This window comes from Wyeomyia smithii, chromosome 1 (genome assembly GCF_029784165.1).
Source record: "Wyeomyia smithii strain HCP4-BCI-WySm-NY-G18 chromosome 1, ASM2978416v1, whole genome shotgun sequence".
Taxonomy (NCBI): domain Eukaryota; kingdom Metazoa; phylum Arthropoda; class Insecta; order Diptera; family Culicidae; genus Wyeomyia; species Wyeomyia smithii.
Window position 1 is genome coordinate 185727860 of NC_073694.1, and position 17194 is coordinate 185745053.

A 17194-nucleotide genomic window follows, 5' to 3' on the forward strand; every position below is an offset into this window, starting at 1 on the left:
GAAGACATAAGGAGGAAAAAAGGGGACAAACTGAACTGAGCTTTTCGAAAGTGTGTGTGTAAATGATTGGAGAAGCGTAGTACCACATACTTAGACATACGTAACACTGGCGATTTTTTTTGGTACTCTTTGCCCCACATCACCCGGTACCAACACCAGTATGAACTGCTCGACTAGAATGAACGGAATGAATTTTCTTCATAGCGGCTCTACTCGAGCCCTCAACAAAATCCCTTACGAAACTGTCAAAAAGTTGTTTACAAAATCAAAGCTGCATTTTTCGAGTGGGAACGAGACAAATGCAGGGCTGCGCAGGTACACAACCTCTATAAACTACTCAAACAGAGGTTTTTTTCGCAGAGGTTGGTACTTTCGAGTAGTTCATTTTGTACCAACTTTTTTGGAAGATTTGTTCCTGAGTGTTACGTATGTCTTATGTATGTGGTAGTACACATCTCATTCTCAAGCAGAAATGAGTGGAAATGTTTTGCTTCTCGCTCGCTTAGCAACGCTTCATGTGACCCGTCCTGTGCAACTGCTCGATAAATAATGAACGAAATGATGTTTCTTTTTCTCGGCTTTATCGAGCCTCAAGGAAAATCCCATGATGAACTGTCAAAAAGTTCTTTACAAAATCAATGCAGCATTTTCGAGTGGAAACGAGACAAATGCAAGGCTGCCCAAGCACACCACCTTCATAAACTACTCGAACAGTGATATTTTTCAGAGTATGGTCACATACATAAGACATACGTAACACTGGCGTTTTTTTTTTCTGGTACACGTTGCCCCATAGTACTCCGTACCTCGCCCTGTCAAACTGCTCGATAAATAATGAACAAAATAAATTTTTTTTTCTCGGCCTTATCGAGCCCCAAAGAAAATCCCATAAGGAACTGTCAAAAAGTTATTTACAAAATCAATGCAGCATTTTTCAAGTAGGAACGAGACAAATGCAGGGCTGCGCAGGTACACTGCCTTCAAAAACAACTCAAACAGAGGTTTTTTTCGCAGAGGTTGGTACTTTCGAGTAGTTCATTTTGTACCAACTTTTTTGGAAGATTTCTTCCTGAGTGTTACGTATGTCTTATGTATGTGGTATGGTATCATTCGAGTAGTTCATTTTGTGTCAACTTTTTTGAAGGATTTCTTCCTGAGTGTTACGTATGTCTTATGTTTGTGGTATAGTCCGAACTGTCTGGGTTATCGTTGAACCATATGAATTATCGTCCGTTTATGGTTCCTGCATATTAGGGGACTTTCTTCCCCTTAGACAGCATATCCTGTATATTAGGGGAGCTTTCTTACACTTGGACAGCATATATGTCAAAATGGACTATGTTTGGGGTAGCAATACTCAGAGGGAGAGATAGGCAGAGAGAGCCAAATGAATTGTCAAAATCTGAGCCACACGAGGAAGAAAGATATCAATGTACATTGAGAGGTTTTGCAATCAGGTACAAAAATCACTATGAACCATTATAAACCAGTGTTAACTGAAGCTTTTTAGAGGTTTGACTGAAGCCCACCAAAAGGCGGCATTGGACACTAGATGGTTAAAAAAGTGATTTTCAACCGGAGGTTCACAAACCTTGTGTGTGGTTCACAAAATAATGATCAATTGGGTTGTTTGGCTACGCCAGTTTTTTATATCATCTCAAAAAGCAGCCTTTTCTAAGCGAACCATTGTTTTCAAAACTTTTATATCGTTGTTTTTCGGTTTTTAAATCACGAATCAAAACTGTGCGAGATCGCCCATGTACCAACTGTCATTCAAGCGATTTAGAGCGATTTTTATTCTTCGTTTAAAAATCGAACGACGATATAAAATTTAAAAAAATCACTTTTTGCTCAGAAAATCACACTCTATTAGCTGATATAAAAAAAAGTGTGAAAGTGTATAAATTTAAACATAAACTCAAAATTTAACACCTTCAACATCCGGATGAGAATTTTTTTTCTAAGTCTAATTCACACCTTCTGTTTCGTCATTCATCGCATTCTCGTAAAATTTTATACATTACCCGCTTTACTAAACTTGGATATTTTTGTAATATACAGCATGCGGGATTATTCCAAACAATTAAACATTCGACCAAGGATGAATTTTTGATGACCAAAAAGGGACGAACGAGCAAACAAATATTTTACGACCCTTTGAATTTACTCCCGATCAACCGTCCTTCGGCTATCCGTAAAAGTGTACGCTACGGATTCATTCATAGTCGGTTGCCCAGTTTCTGTTTTGCTTGGCAAATTCTGACCCAGCTGTGTCAATTTGAACACCAGCATAGATCCTGTAATGCGCAGCACGTGCCGCCTTCGGCACGTCGTCGTGTGGCATGGAATTCGGTCGCCGTTTCATTGAAAACATTCAACAGCACCGAAGGATGGCTGATGGTGATGAATTTTGGTGTTAGTGGAACAGACAGTTCTTGGATAACCTCGACCGGTGTCGGTTGGTCCCCACTTTCCTGAGTGTTGCTTCCTGTGAAGTGGTCTTATTTACCTGAGTTTTTGAAAAACTAAGAGCAGTGGGGGAGTAACGGTCGACGTAAGTCGTAAATTCACGGTGCTTTTGGTTTCCACTAATCGCGGTGTAATTGAAAACCCTAATGAGTTACGATTGATAGCAACAATTATAAGCATAGTGAAGTGCTTTTCTGCTATTGATGAGCCAAAAGGATTAATTTAGCTTTCTCTTTTTAAGATTGTGAAGAGTTTTGTACATCCAGGTGGAGGCTGTTGTTGGTGGTTAAAGTTGCCAGTTACTTTAAAAGGCTGAGCTATAAAATATGATGTAATAACCTTTCTGTAAAACAACGTAAATCTGGTACAAATACCGATCATTATCGGATGTTCGGAGATTTTTAAGGTTGGTGGCTGATGCGTTTTTAGATATGTGGCCAATTACAGATTTATCTGCATGATGGCAACCTTGTTGGGGGTATTACTTATCGGTGAACAATTCATATGCTGATGAAAAGTTTATAATAAATGTGTTCAAAGAAGGATAAAATCGTGAAGCTGGGAAAAAAATGTGCATGATAAATTAAAATTGTGAGATGATTAGGTGTGCGATGGATTGCGCCATGGTGAATAATAACAGTTAAATTATGCGGTTTTCAGAATATAACAAAAAATGTGTGTTGGAAAAAGGATTCAGTGACTGCGAGTTTGCGACGGACCATTGGAATTGTACAAAGTATGACAGGTTAGTAATCTACTAAGACTGTGAATTAATTTGAAAAACTTTTCAACTTTTAGTTAAATTTTATTAGCTTGTCTATTCTCCTGCTGCTGAATACATCTCTGCTTGTCAAATTGTACTTAAAATGCATATCATTAGTTATCCTGAATAAAAAAATAGTGAGCATACATTCTCCATTCGAGCTTAGATTTGAACATTGTCCATTGTTGTACATACGGTACAGGCAAGGAGGTGAAGTCGATCAATTTTATCATAATCCAATATGGCGTCGTTTATCATTAAAGGAGAGTAGCTTTCTGTTGCAGTATTGACTATTCTATGCTAGAAACAAACTCGGAACAGCATTCCGTAAGAACTTACGTTCGCCGTTTATGAAATTAAAATATGATGTGCGGAAGTGTCGAGAACAAAGTTTTGTTTTGCTTTTTGCTGCAGGTAGATTTGATATTCTGGAGATGATCTTGTAGTATCACCTACGATTACGATCGTGGCTTATCTTGAAAATTGATCTATTAGTAAGTTGTTTACACAATACTGGCTGTATTATTCACCTGTGCATTGAAACTCAATCGACACTGCCGCGGGATGGAATGATAAATCTCAATTTTTCAGGTTACATAATATACTTGATACTTAAGTAGTAGGTAAACAATAACATAGCAAACAAATTTTTCTCGTACACATTTTCCACTTTGGTAAGCTCTGAACATCTCTTAACCTCTTTTTCAATATAAATCGTCTAAAAAATATACTCAAATTTCATAAATTGTAATTATTTTACGAAGAATTTCGAAAAAAATCGTCCAGTTTCTGAAACATCGAAATTTTGCACAGCCTTATACCACTCTCTTCTATAGACCATTTTTTGCATTTTGGAAGTGTAGAATGTACAGTGCCTCCACAGTTATGGGTCAGCTACAATTATGGGTCACTTTTACACTAATACACTAAAGTCGCTTTTTACGCGGGGGATACACGCCGCGTAAAAATAAAACGCGTAAAAAACCGCGTAAATGCCGGAATCCGCGTGAAAAAAAACCTGCGTTTATTCTGCAATCTGAGTGAAGAGGAAGCGAAATCCGCGCAAAAAAAAACCGCGTAAATTTCGGAATCCGCGTAAAAAAACCGCGTTAATTCCGGAATCCGCGTAAAAAGAAACCCGCGTAAAAAGCGACCTTAGCGTACGTCTATTCTAACGAAACAAAATAATTTTTATTTTCAGTGGTATTTTTTGTAACTCACTTATAACCTCATTTATACGATTAAAATGATCTAAAGTGGAAAATGTCAGTAAAAACTATAATTCTGCTCGGTGCAATAAGTGAAGTGACCCATAATCGTAGTAATGTTACATTTTGCGGTGCACAATTGTGAGTCAGTCCATATTTTGGCAATTTTTATTACTTTCACATGATAATGCATCAAGCCTGAATAAAATAACTTGTTATCAAGCTTTTACAACAATAAAATAACTTGCGTTGTATTCTGACGATTTTATAGACTAAATGATTTTGAATGCCAAAAGTGACCCATAATTGTATCTTTTGCTATGTAAGTGATATTTTTCTCCCCAACCGATTTACACGCATCAACTGCAGTGAAGCTGATTGTTGATCGAAAGTACACATCAGAACACAGATAGTGATCAAAATATGACCACGTGGTTTAGGAACGGCCCCTAACAACTTTTGCAGGTCAATGAAAATAAAAAAGTTGGTGTTCAAAAAAGTTTCGGAAAATGGTTAAACCAAACGCTGTTTATCCGCTCGGTAAGCAGAAACAGTGTTAACTAAAAATATGGATAGTTTTCGCAGCCAGCCAAGAGTGGAGTGTGAAGACATTTAGAAAAATGACCTGGCATCCCTGTGTCATGATTTATTGACTGCAGGGCTGTCTGAAACCACTTACTTTTCGTTTTTTCAATAATGAATTCTCGACTACTTTGTGATAAGGTCGTATTTCTAAACGTAAACAAAACGAGTGAGAGTTATCCCATGTACTTCACAAGCATAAATCATCTCTCACTCGTTTTGTATACGTTTAGACATACGATTTTATCACAAAGTACTCCAGAATTGCTCGAAATCGTTTGAATGACAGTTCGCCCATGTAAATACCAACCACAAACAAACAGACGTGCCTCTTCGAAGAAAAATCCTGAAAATTCTTCGTCCTTATTCGAAACGTTACAATCGTGCGCCACCATGTGAGCTTATTGCCTACTAATTTCTTTTCGTAAAACGGTTTTTGTCTTTGCTAATGGGTGTGCACGCTTGCTTAAATTAACACCAGCGGCATTACCCTGCCCCTTGTATCTTGTCGCAAAAAAACATCAACGCCCCTGCTAGAAACTTCAGATCAGCAGATATTCTTAGACTTGACTTCCAGCGTACTGTATACAGACAAAATGAACCAATTAGAGCTACATGTAGTTTATTTAATAGTTTGTATGTCCATTTTGACTTTTGTAGTTCTAGTGATAGTTTTAAGAATAGGCTAAGACAAGCTCTTTGACAAATTTTGAATGCTAATGTTAATTGTTTAATGTTAAATGTGGTATCTTGAGTGCTAATTGTTAAATGCTAAATGTTAAATGTTTATCGTTAAATGTTATTTTACGAAATTCTGGTGGGGTTTTTACGCCCGTTTGAGACTGACTCTTGGTTATCTCAAGTGGGCTTTTCCCAGACCGATGTCATGGCAACAGTTTCCTGAAGCCACCGCCGATGATGATGGCGCTACTGTTGGAAATATGGTCATAAGCTCCGTTCATTGTGCCGCATGTGTTACTGTACGGATTTTTTGCGTGCTTCTAACTATATTGAATGTAGGGCCATCCGGAACGTGTTGGAACATGTTTGAACGTGACCATTTATGTCCTGCACAAAATCCATAAAACGTTCAAAACAAAACAATCGTTTTTCGCTTTTTGCATTTCTTCACACCACTTGCAGCAACAGTTAATCTCGCATGAACGGTGCTTAATCGGCTGTTTCGCAAGCACTGACAGCCTTTTGACGGGTAATCGAGCCAGAGAGCCAGAGAAAAACGGCTTCAAGCGAAATGTATGGGGATGACGTTCGTGACAGGGATATGGCTTTTCCCCACCCTAGAAAAACCATCATGACCTTAATGACTAGATGGTCAAATAAGAAAATAAATAAATAAATAAATTACTGTCGGTTTTTGTCTTTGATAATGGATGTGCACGTTTACTTATAGCGATACTAGCGGCACTATGATGAGCAAAATTTCAAAATGATCGTTATTTTTCTGGTCGATGAAATCGTCATCGAGTGGCACGTCGGTTTGCCTGTTGACCAAACTATCAATGACATTGAAATCGAAGATCAATGATATAAATGTAATTTAAAATCACATTTTGCTCAGAAAAATTCAGTCTTTTAGCTGATATATAAAAAATAGAAATTCGTATATAAGTAAACCCAATTCATGATTTCAGTCATTTTTCAAAATCTTAAAATGAGTTTAAATTTAAGAAATAGAAATACTGTGAAAATCAATAAATAAAATATTTTATAAAAAGATTAGACAATAAAGCGGTAAAATAATGGCGATCGCAACAGTCGTTTCAAGTTGAGAGGACTGGCTTTTATTACGATGCACTGATGCACATTAAAGCCAGTAGCCAGTATATCAAGCTGCTGTGGATGCACAAAATCCAATTTTTTTCCGAAATATCCTCTTCAACAAAATGAGATACTTGAAAACTAACTTTGGCCAATTGCCCTGGTCTGTGGATTTTTATTTCTTTTTTTTTGTATGATCCGCTAGCTAGCTCTCTGCTTCTATTACAGTTCCAGCTAACAAACATTATGTTGCCTGGAATATGTTTGATGGAAAACTTGAGATGAAAAGTTATTTACTCAAGTGCTCCGGCTTCACCCGTGCTATCTCGCAAACAAACTCTTTATGAATATGGTCTTTTTTCAAATAGACATTATCCTGTTGGGTTTTTTCGGTTAGGTTGAAGTTCATGTTGTCGAAACTTTTCCTGCTCGGATGATTGTTAATATTTAGAACTGTATTTGTTTTTTTTTGTCTTTTTTTTCATGCAAAATAGTTTCAACGAAGTTCTCGCAAATATTTGAATACCGAAATGCAACACTCCACCATGACAAAAATCAGCAAAACACAAGTTCGGTTATTATTTCTCTATCATTTCTCACAAATAATACAATAATTGACAATTTTTATTTATAGCACAAATCAGTCCTTTAATGCCACCTCGGTCTACACTGATTGCCACAACAGCGGTTGAAAGATACCGGCCAAAAAATCAGCAACAAAATAGACTCTCGAAAAACCTCTCGCCACAAGCATCCTCTTTCCAATCAATATACCGATTCTTTTTTAGGTTCCACTTAACCAACTTTTAAATATTGTGCGACCGAATAGAACTTTGTTCGAATTGTACGTTCCATTATATGGCAGCCGCTCATCACAGCCAGGCAGGCTGCTGTCAAGTGAGCTGAATGCCAAACATCCATCACAAATCAGCACGTCATGCCTTTGATTTTGTACAGTTTGTGGTGACAGGGGTAATCATAAATTCAGCGCAAACATGCTGCCAGGTACATATGAGATTCTACACACTTTAATAACAGTGCTCAGTAAAATAATATGGTTCCCGTGATTCTGTGGTTAGCGAGATCGGTAGGCTAGCTCTCCCACACGGTTGTGATATCGGGTTCGATTCCCGATCAAGTCGAGGATCTTCTCGAGCTGGAAATTTTCTCGATTCAGCACTGGGGCACGGTGTATCGTTGTACTTATCCTACACAGGCAAAATGTGCTAAAAACAATATCGATAACGAATTCTCTCAACTAATAATAATAATCTAGTTGATCGAGACCGCTGTAAGCCCCCAGGCTAAGCGTGCGATATTGTTTTTCAGTAAAATACAAAAATTACCCAGTTGGCTTGATTTTTTTTTAAAGTTGATACGCCTACATTGAAAATTAACATGTGTACTGTGTCCAATTGGTTGAAATATTTCTATCATTTCGTCATTACATTGTTGATATCAATATCTTTGATCCTTGGAGAAAATATGCGTTAAGCAATTTTTCGAATAGAATCGTCGTATATTTTCACAAAAGAGTCGGTTTGGTTCTGAATCCTTAACCGTTTTACGCAAATCATAAAAAAATAAGAGAACTCATGAACCTTTCCAATTAAAGCTGGACCCCGTAGGTGGCCGATAGCATGATTGGTGCTCCCAGGGGTGCACTGCAATATTGGATTGAAAGAAAATGTTCATAAAAGAAACGCCAAGCTCCAACTCATGCTATTTATCTTCAGGTTTGCCCCACTGATGTGTTATGTGTTATATTCAGTGGTGGGCACCGCTAACCGAAAATTTAGCGACGCTAATCGCTAAGTCGCTAACCGGAAAATTTAGCTCGATAATCGCTAAACGCTAAACGCTAAACCCACATTAGCGGAACTTTCGCTAATCGCTAACTTTTTAATATAAAAATAGTCATATCACTATATTTATTGCTCGTGTTTTGTAAGATTTGGACCACTTTGGTCCGTTTTGGTTGAACAAACGAAAACAATTACTTTTTAAAGCTATTTACAGTAAGAGGTTCACGAAACGGTGTTCATATTTAATTTTGTAGAAACAAGAATAACAAAAGTTATTTAGCTTGCATTGAAAATAGATACTCTTGGGAATGTTTTCATAAAAATTCAATTATTATCTGAATCGAAAAAGTAGAACCAAAGTTGTCATAATTTCAAGCGCATTGCAATTTACCAAAGTTCTTGGTGTGCCGAAAATTCAATCTAGACCTTGTGCTTGTCCTTCAAAATGCTCCTGTGGCTTGTACGATAACTGGAACTCCATTCTAAGGTAAAAAAACTGACAAAAGTAACTTTAGCAGTGAAGTATGTTCATCTTTCGAAGCAATTTACGTACGCCATCAGCAATTCACAGTTTTTCTAAATATTTCTATTGTCGCTTCTCTACAAAATTTAGCGAATTAGCGATTAGCGTTTCGAAGGCCAAAATTTCAGCGACGCTAACAGTTTCGCTAACCAGCTCAAATATTAGCGAAATCGCTAAATCGCTAACTGAATTTTAGCGTCGCTAATTAGCGAATTAGCGGAATGGTGCCCACCACTGGTTATATTGTGTTACTTTTTTTTGACGAACATTATTGTACCTATTGAAAATTGATCCTCCATGTATGGTCGAGCTTGGTTCTCGTTGGCTTTTAATTTCCGGTGTAGCATCCGTTGGTGAGGTGACGTAGTGAAGAGAGAGGTTTGAGTGAGCGACTGTGACTTGCTAACGTGCCGATGTTTATAAACGGTTTGACATGCTGGCTTGATTGAATGATGTGTGTTCCCTGGGGAAAACCGAACTCGGAACGAATTGGTGGATAGGAGAGAAATGTCGGTGAAAATGTCAAACTGATTAATTATAAGGGAATACTTGGAACGCGGTTAACATTCAGTAGTAATTAATTATAATTTCAATCACTCTAATGGAGATTTTCTGTCCGACCATATTTTTTATTTTGCAGTTTTGCATTTTTTTCTTTAAAGTACTTTGAAGATTGTATGCGCTAAAATTGGATTTTTCTATGAGTGTTAAATTTACTATTATTAATTAAAATCCTCAAAATTGCACGAATGTTGAATACTTTTTTTTGACATTAGACACATTCTCCTCAAAGGTACACCAATAAACCAATTTTTGAAATCCTTCAAAAACGTAACAGTCAAATTGATAATGTTTAAGAAACTATAAAAAACTATAATGATTCGATTTAGTACCAGTTCGAGTTGGAACAACCTATGCATCCGCAACTGACAAGAAACTCATGCGACACCTTACGGTCGGTGAAGAGACTGCTGAGCGCCCACGCGACTGCCAATGAGCTCCATGAAGATCTCATTCACTGCATGCCCAAGCTACCGAAAAACACTATTTCTAAGTTCCCTATATCTCATGTCATGCGGAACAGAGATGGACTTAGAAAAAACCTTTGCCCGAATAGGACAGTCTAAGGAACGAAATGCGTATTGTCCGTAAGTAAATATATATAGATGCTTTGTTTTGCGGATAAAAGATTTCGGTCGGTGGTTGAAATTTGATTTTTGGACTGAGAAGCGTGGAACTCTTTGTCAGTAATAGACGTAATAGTTGTGTACCGGTAGGAGACAACCGACTAAAGAAAAGTGTCATCTAAAGTTATCTAAAGACAACCCACCAATTCAACGTGGGTTTTGACGTTGACTAACGTCTATATCGAAGTTAGGCCCCTGAATTTGAAAATCTAGTAATTCAACCAGGGAAAACCAGAGAAAAGTGGTCAGGTTTTGAGCGCTTATTTTGCAGTCATCTATAATCAGGTTTTCGAGGTTTTGGCATCAATCGATCAGAAATTCTTTTACGGTTAAATTTATGTAACAAAAACAAACTATTGTTTGAGATACACTATTGAAAAATTGGTAATTAATATCGATTGTCTAAATCACCACCTCTCTTCCCAAGCACAGTCGACACTAACGGATACAATCGATCTGACTTTGTTGTTATTGTTGTTGTCACTTTCTGTTTCCGATGTTTATGCTGCTGCTAGCGGAAAAAACCTTGCAAATATGCATCTTTTTGTTGGTGTTAATTTTACGGCAGCGGCCGGCGCCCCATCATTTTAATTCCAAAACCGCACCAGTGACATGCGGACGCTAGGTGATAGCAGCTGAAGGGAGAAAAGACAAAAGAGTACCGGTCATCTCGTGCCGGTTTCACCCGTAATGCTGGTGGCTTTTAGTAGTAAATGGCTACTGCAAAACACTTAAATGGCTGGAATTCTGGACGGACTAACCAAAAACAATGCCCAGGAAGCCCGTGAATTAGCTGTAGCTCCAATAAAAAATACTCTTAGGGGACCTGCTAACAATGACCAAGCTAAGCGTCGACGAAATGCTGAGCTTAATAGGTCAAATAGCAGTGATAATTATCCCCACCCAAAGAGAGCAGCTTACCAACCTGCATCCGGGCAATCTTCGAAGTTTTCGGTTCAACGTAGGTTGGACCAAATTAGAGCAGGGTCTGTAATGTCTGGTAAAAATCCTTCCAATCCAACTTACAGAGATGTTCTAAACTCTGCAAAAGTTGGGATCATTCCAATAGACTTTCCTAATACTGAGCTAACAACGCAGCAAATACTTGCTACTCAAAAGGCAATTCTGACGGTGGTTGCTCAGCAAAGGAAAGAAAAAGTTAAGCCAAAGTTTGGTGCTTGTCTCGTCAGACAGGGGCATATTATCATCATCTGCAAAAACCAGGACACAGTTCACTGGATAAAGGCGGTTATTCCCAGCATCAGGCCATGGGAAAATGCAAGCCTTGTAGCAGTTGATGAAAAGGATATTCCCCAGCCTGATATTTTGATGGGGTTCTTTCCGCATAGCACAGAGGATAGCACAGAAGAAATCCTTGCTCTAGTTGAAAGCCAAAACGATGGTCTAGAAGTTGATGCGTGGAGAATCCTAAAAAGACAAACGATCAAACAAAATCATGTTCAGCTTATATTTACAGTTGATAGCTCATCTATGCAAGCTATGCAGCTGCAAGAAAACAATGATTTTATCCTGGACTACAAATTTGGAACTGCTCCTATTAGAAAGCGAGCTCCAAGAGAGGTCCAGGATGGAATTGATGCAAATAAAAAAAAAATGAAAAGAGCAGAGAAGCAGCCGGGTCGAGTGACTGTAAATCCGCTGTTGGTAAAAGCGGTATCAAGTCGGTTGCTAGTGAGGGTGTGACTAACCTTTCTCGAGTAGAGCGACACGACACAAACGATTGCAGTACAAAGGCCTTTCCTGGCCTGGAACAAGTCTGCGAAGTTTGTGACGGTGTTGCACTCGGCGATAGCGATGATGGTCCGAGCTCATCAGCAACACGTGATGCAACAGATAGCGGAAAAGATTCAGAACTCATCGACTGCGTCCCTGAATGCTCAAAATTGACAGTTTGTTCCCAGCCAGTGTTTAAACAAATAAAAGTTCTACCGGGGGGTGATTCAATATCCCTAAATAAAATAAAATAAAAATAAAATAAAACAAAATAAACTAAGTCTCTCCTAAATGGCTAATAATACTATAAAAATAATACAAAATAACCTTCACCATGCAAAGGCCTCTTCATATATTCTTAGTAAAGTATTTGCAAAAAGCAAACTGGATGTTGCCCTTCTCCAGGAGCCATGGGCATATAATAGTAGGATCTTTGGATTGCCTACGAAACATTGTAAGTTAGTCTACGACAGCAGTCAGCTCTCTCCAAGAGCTGCAATTCTGGTAAACACCAATATGAATTTTGTTCCCATTACAGAATTCATTGATAGAGACATTGTTGCAATAATGCTAGAAGTACCTACCACGAAGGGGAAAACGACACTATATCTGGCTTCAGCGTACTTTCCAGGGGATGTAGATGATATCCCTCCGTTGAAGGTCGCAGCCTTCATCTCGTACTGTAAAAGCCATAACAGAAATTTTCTTATTGGGTGCGATGCAAACGCCCATCATACAATTTGGAGTAGTTCTGATGTGAACAAAAGAGGTGAGTCACTCTTAGAATTTATTACACAACACGATATTGATATTTGCAACCGGGGAGATTCTCCAACTTTCATGAACTCAATAAGGGAAGAGGTTCTCGATCTCACATTGTGCAGTTCTGCAATTTCTGAAAATATTAAAAATTGGCATGTTTCAGAAGAAATTTCTCTATCTGATCACAACCATATTTTATTTGAGTACGCAGCAAATGGTTTACTTAATGAAACCTACAGGAATCCTCGTAAAACGAATTGGGAGTCTTACAGCTCGGCCCTTGAGGGTGAGAGTGATATAATTCCGATCTCTATAAATTGTCATCATGAGCTTGAAATTGCATCTGAAAACATAATAGGTAAAATCAAACAGGCCTACCATTCTAATTGTCCGGAAAAAAAGCGTTCCATAAATAGAGACGTTTCTTGGTGGAACAAACGATTGGAACACCTTCGAAAGAAAACTAGGAAACTGTTCAATCGGGCTAAAGCAACATCAAATTGGGTTGAATATAAAAAGGCCCTGAGTATAATAAAGAGATAAGAAGATCCAAACGAAAAGACTGGAGGTTCAATTGCGAACAAATTGAGAGCGTACCAGTCATCAGTAGACTTCAGAAAGTTCTCTCCAAAACTCACTCTAATGGCCTCGGATCCCTCAAGAAAAGTGATGGATCTTTTACTTCAGGGACAGAGGAAACGTTGAATATGATGATGGAAGTTCACTTTCCTGGTTCTATTCCTATTTCTAATACAACAACAAACACTTCAATGCTGGGTCTCACTTCAAGTATCGAAAATGTTGAAACTAGACAAAATGGCACACTTAGTGGACCAAAATTATCCAAAAATGAGGCTGAAAGTCTAGGCAACAAGATCTTCACAGCCCCTAGAGTAGAATGGGCTATTGACTCTTTTGCTCCATTCAAGTCTCCAGGAGTTGACGGAATCTATCCAATACTTCTTCAGAAATGCAAAGGTAGATTAGTACCTGCTTTAACAAAAATATATAAAGCAAGTCTTTCGCTAGGTTATATTCCTACAGCTTGGCGGCAAACCAGAGTTGTTTTTATTCCTAAGACAAACAAAAAAGACAAGTCGTCACCAAAATCCTCCAGACCAATAAGTTTGGCCTCTATTTTTCTCAAAATAATGGAAAAACTTATTGACGAATACATCAAGGATGCAATACTTTGCAGAAACCCGTTGAGTAAAATGCAATTTGCGTATCAAAGTGGAAAATCAACAGTGGATGCTCTTCACTCAGTTGTAACAAAAATTGAAAAAATCTACAAGGCTAAAGAAATGATGTTGGCAGCATTTCTCGACATAGAAGGAGCTTTCGACAATGCAAGCTATAAGTCCATGAAAAAAGCAATGAAAGCTCACAGGTTTGAGAACTGTCTAATTGAGTGGATTGTTGAAATGCTTACAAAACGAGAAATACTTGCGCATCTTGGAGATTCGTCGCTTAAAGTAATAGCTGTTAAAAGCTGTCCGCAAGGAGGAGTTCTTTCTCCACTACTATGGTCTTTAGTAGTAAATGATCTCTTAAAAAACTTAGAGTCACTGGGGTTTGAAGTGATCGGTTTTGCGGATGACGTGGTTATTATAGTCCGTGGTAAATACGATGACATTATCTTAGAACGAATGCAATCAGCTTTAAACTTTACTTCCTCGTGGTGTAGAAGAGAAGGATTAAATATAAATCCATCTAAGACTACACTAGTACCGTTTACAAAAAGAAGGAAAACTAATCTCAACATTCTTTACTTAAACAGTGTTCTGCTGACATTCTCCATGGAAGTTAAATATCTTGGAGTAATCCTGGGTAGTAAGCTTCTCTGGAACGCACACGTTAAACAAGTCTTAAACAAAGCTACCTGTGCTTTTTGGGCTTGCAAAAAGACTTTTGGGAAAAAATGGGGGCTTAAGCCCAGAATGATAAAGTGGATCTACTCGGCTATAGTAAAACCCAGAATAACATATGCAGCTTTGATATGGTGGCCAAAAACCAAAGAAAAAACGACTCAACTCAAGTTTGAAAAACTGCAAAGGCTTGCCACTACAGCTATCACAGGGGCAATGGGTACCACTCCGTCTAAAGCCCTTGATGCTCTTCTCAACCTTCTGCCCTTATCTCAGACTATTCGACTAGATGCGCTCAAAAGTGCAATTAGGTTATGTCGTACATATGCTCTCTTTGAAGGAGACCTAAATGGTCACCTACGAATTTTGAAGGAGTTTTATATAAATCCTCTAATACTAAAAAATGAAGATCTGATGGAAAAAAAGTATGATTTCAACCATCTATTTATAGTTCTAGATCCAAGTCGTAGTGAATGGGAATGTGGAGGGCCCAGCACCCGAGATGGCTCAATAATATTCTACACTGATGGCTCAAAAATGGGAAATCGGGTAGGGGCTGGCATATCAGGCCCTGGAGTAAGTCTTTCAGTGGCGATGGGAACATGGCCCACGGTGTTTCAAGCTGAAAGCTATGCCAATTTGGAATGTATCTGGATCTGCTTGAAAAGAAAATATCGAAATGCTAACATATGCATTTTTTCCGATAGTCAAGCAGCTGTGAGCGCTTTGAAATCTGTTACTTGCACTTCCAAACTAGTTTGGGAATGTGTTAAAATGCTTCAACAACTAGCTACGCGCAACAAGGTAAACCTCTACTGGGTTCCTGGACACTGTGGTATCGAAGGTAATGAAAAAGCAGATGAGCTAGCAAGAGCTGGATCAGCAATGACACTTATTGGTCCTGAACCATTCTGTGGGGTTTCCTTTAGTGCCCTGAGAATGGAGCTATCAGAGTGGGAAAAAGGTCAGGTGCTGCTGAACTGGGAAAGCACTAAAATAGCTCGTCATGCGAAACGATACATCAAGCCTAACGCTTCGACTGCACTGAAACTGTTAAACCTTTCAAAGAAGGATCTGAGTACTTATACTGGGCTGATCACTGGTCACTGTCCGAGCAACTATCATCTAAAGCTAATAGGAAGGCTTGAAAATGACAATTGTCGCTTCTGTTACATAGAGAGTGAAAGTGCTCATCATTTGTTGTGCGAATGCCCAGCAATATTCAACAAACGGCGCAAATTTCTTAATAAGGGACTTCTAGAACCTTGGGAAATATGGGCTAGTTCTCCGAACAATATTCTGAATTTTATTCGCAGTATAATACCTCGTTGGGATAATGCCTTCAATGAAAATGGCGACTACTCAGACACATAGTAGTTGACTATACAGGTAAAGGCCTATAGTAAAAGAGGACACACCACAAAAGATCTAAACACTGGTCGCAGTGGTACAATGTCCCCAACAGAGAAAAAAAAAACCAAAAACAAGGATATATTCGGCAACTGGCACCTTTTGGTGCCTCGAAATTGTGTAATAGAAGCGGCTAATTGAATTTTCTGTTTTACCAAATGCTGCTGCTAGCGGAAAAAACCTTGCAAAAATGCATGTTTGTGTTGGTGTTAATATTACGACAGCGGCCGGCACAGCTTTCAAGAAACATTTGTCTCTACCATTCCATCATCTATGTAGCCCCTCCTTCTTTCTAATTACCTGACGAAGCCTTGGTATAAAACGTATCGTTCGAACATTTCACCCCATCAGTTTCATTATTAAACCATACCGGATACATACGGACGCTCGGTGTTAGCAGCTAAAAGGAGGAAAAACAAAATAGTACCGGTCATCTCGTGCCGGTTCGACAGTTCGTGCTCATTATCCAACCAGAACAGACGCATGTGCTTCTAACCGCGAGAACAATAGACATTCGATACCCTTTGTTCAATCGAGTTTGCCGTACGTTGTACTTTTGCCGATTCGCAGTGTTTTTTTCTCGTCGCGAGAATAATGGAAACTAATAACGCTATTCCAAGAATGTGTGAGGACACGGTTTGTGTTGATTTTCGTGTTTGCCCAATACGGCCTCCAATTCAAGAGGTGGAAAAACTCCTCAGAGACCGCATGAAACTGGACTTTAGTTTGTGTAAGGCGATACAGATGCACCACGTGCGGCATTGCGTCCTTATAACCTTTCACGGGGGCCGTGAGATAGCTGAACAATTCGTTAAGCAAAACAGTTCCAAACACGCAATTTGCCATGAGCAGAAGCGTTACACTATCCCAGTGCACATAGAAGATGATGCGATTGAAGTACGGGTACACGATCTGCCTATCCAGGTAGAATCGAATGCGATCCGCACGCATATGAAGGCATACGGAGAAGTCGTATCCATTAGACACGACAAATGGAAAAATTTTTTCGGCGGTGTGTATAGCGGCGTACGCATCTTGCGAATGCGCTTGCATCGACCGGTTCCCAGCTACATAAAATTTGAGCTGGGAAATTTTTCGGAACCC

At 38.8% G+C, this 17194-nt stretch overlaps 1 protein-coding gene across 3 annotated transcripts in view; it reads left to right on the top strand.

The window, feature by feature from the left end:
* The first annotated feature begins 2437 nt into the window (after positions 1-2437).
* LOC129733885 (tachykinin-like peptides receptor 86C) overlaps positions 2438-17194 on the top strand; it is a 230652-nt gene continuing 215895 nt past the window's right edge. Inside the window, exons 1-2 of one of the 3 annotated variants that reach the window (XM_055695465.1) lie at positions 2438-2554; positions 2711-3214. The gene's annotated coding sequence lies outside the window, so the exon portion shown is untranslated. Of the gene's footprint in view, positions 2651-2710; positions 3215-17194 lie in introns of all 3 variants that reach the window. The other 2 variants (XM_055695466.1, XM_055695464.1) reach the window with 2 other exon arrangements.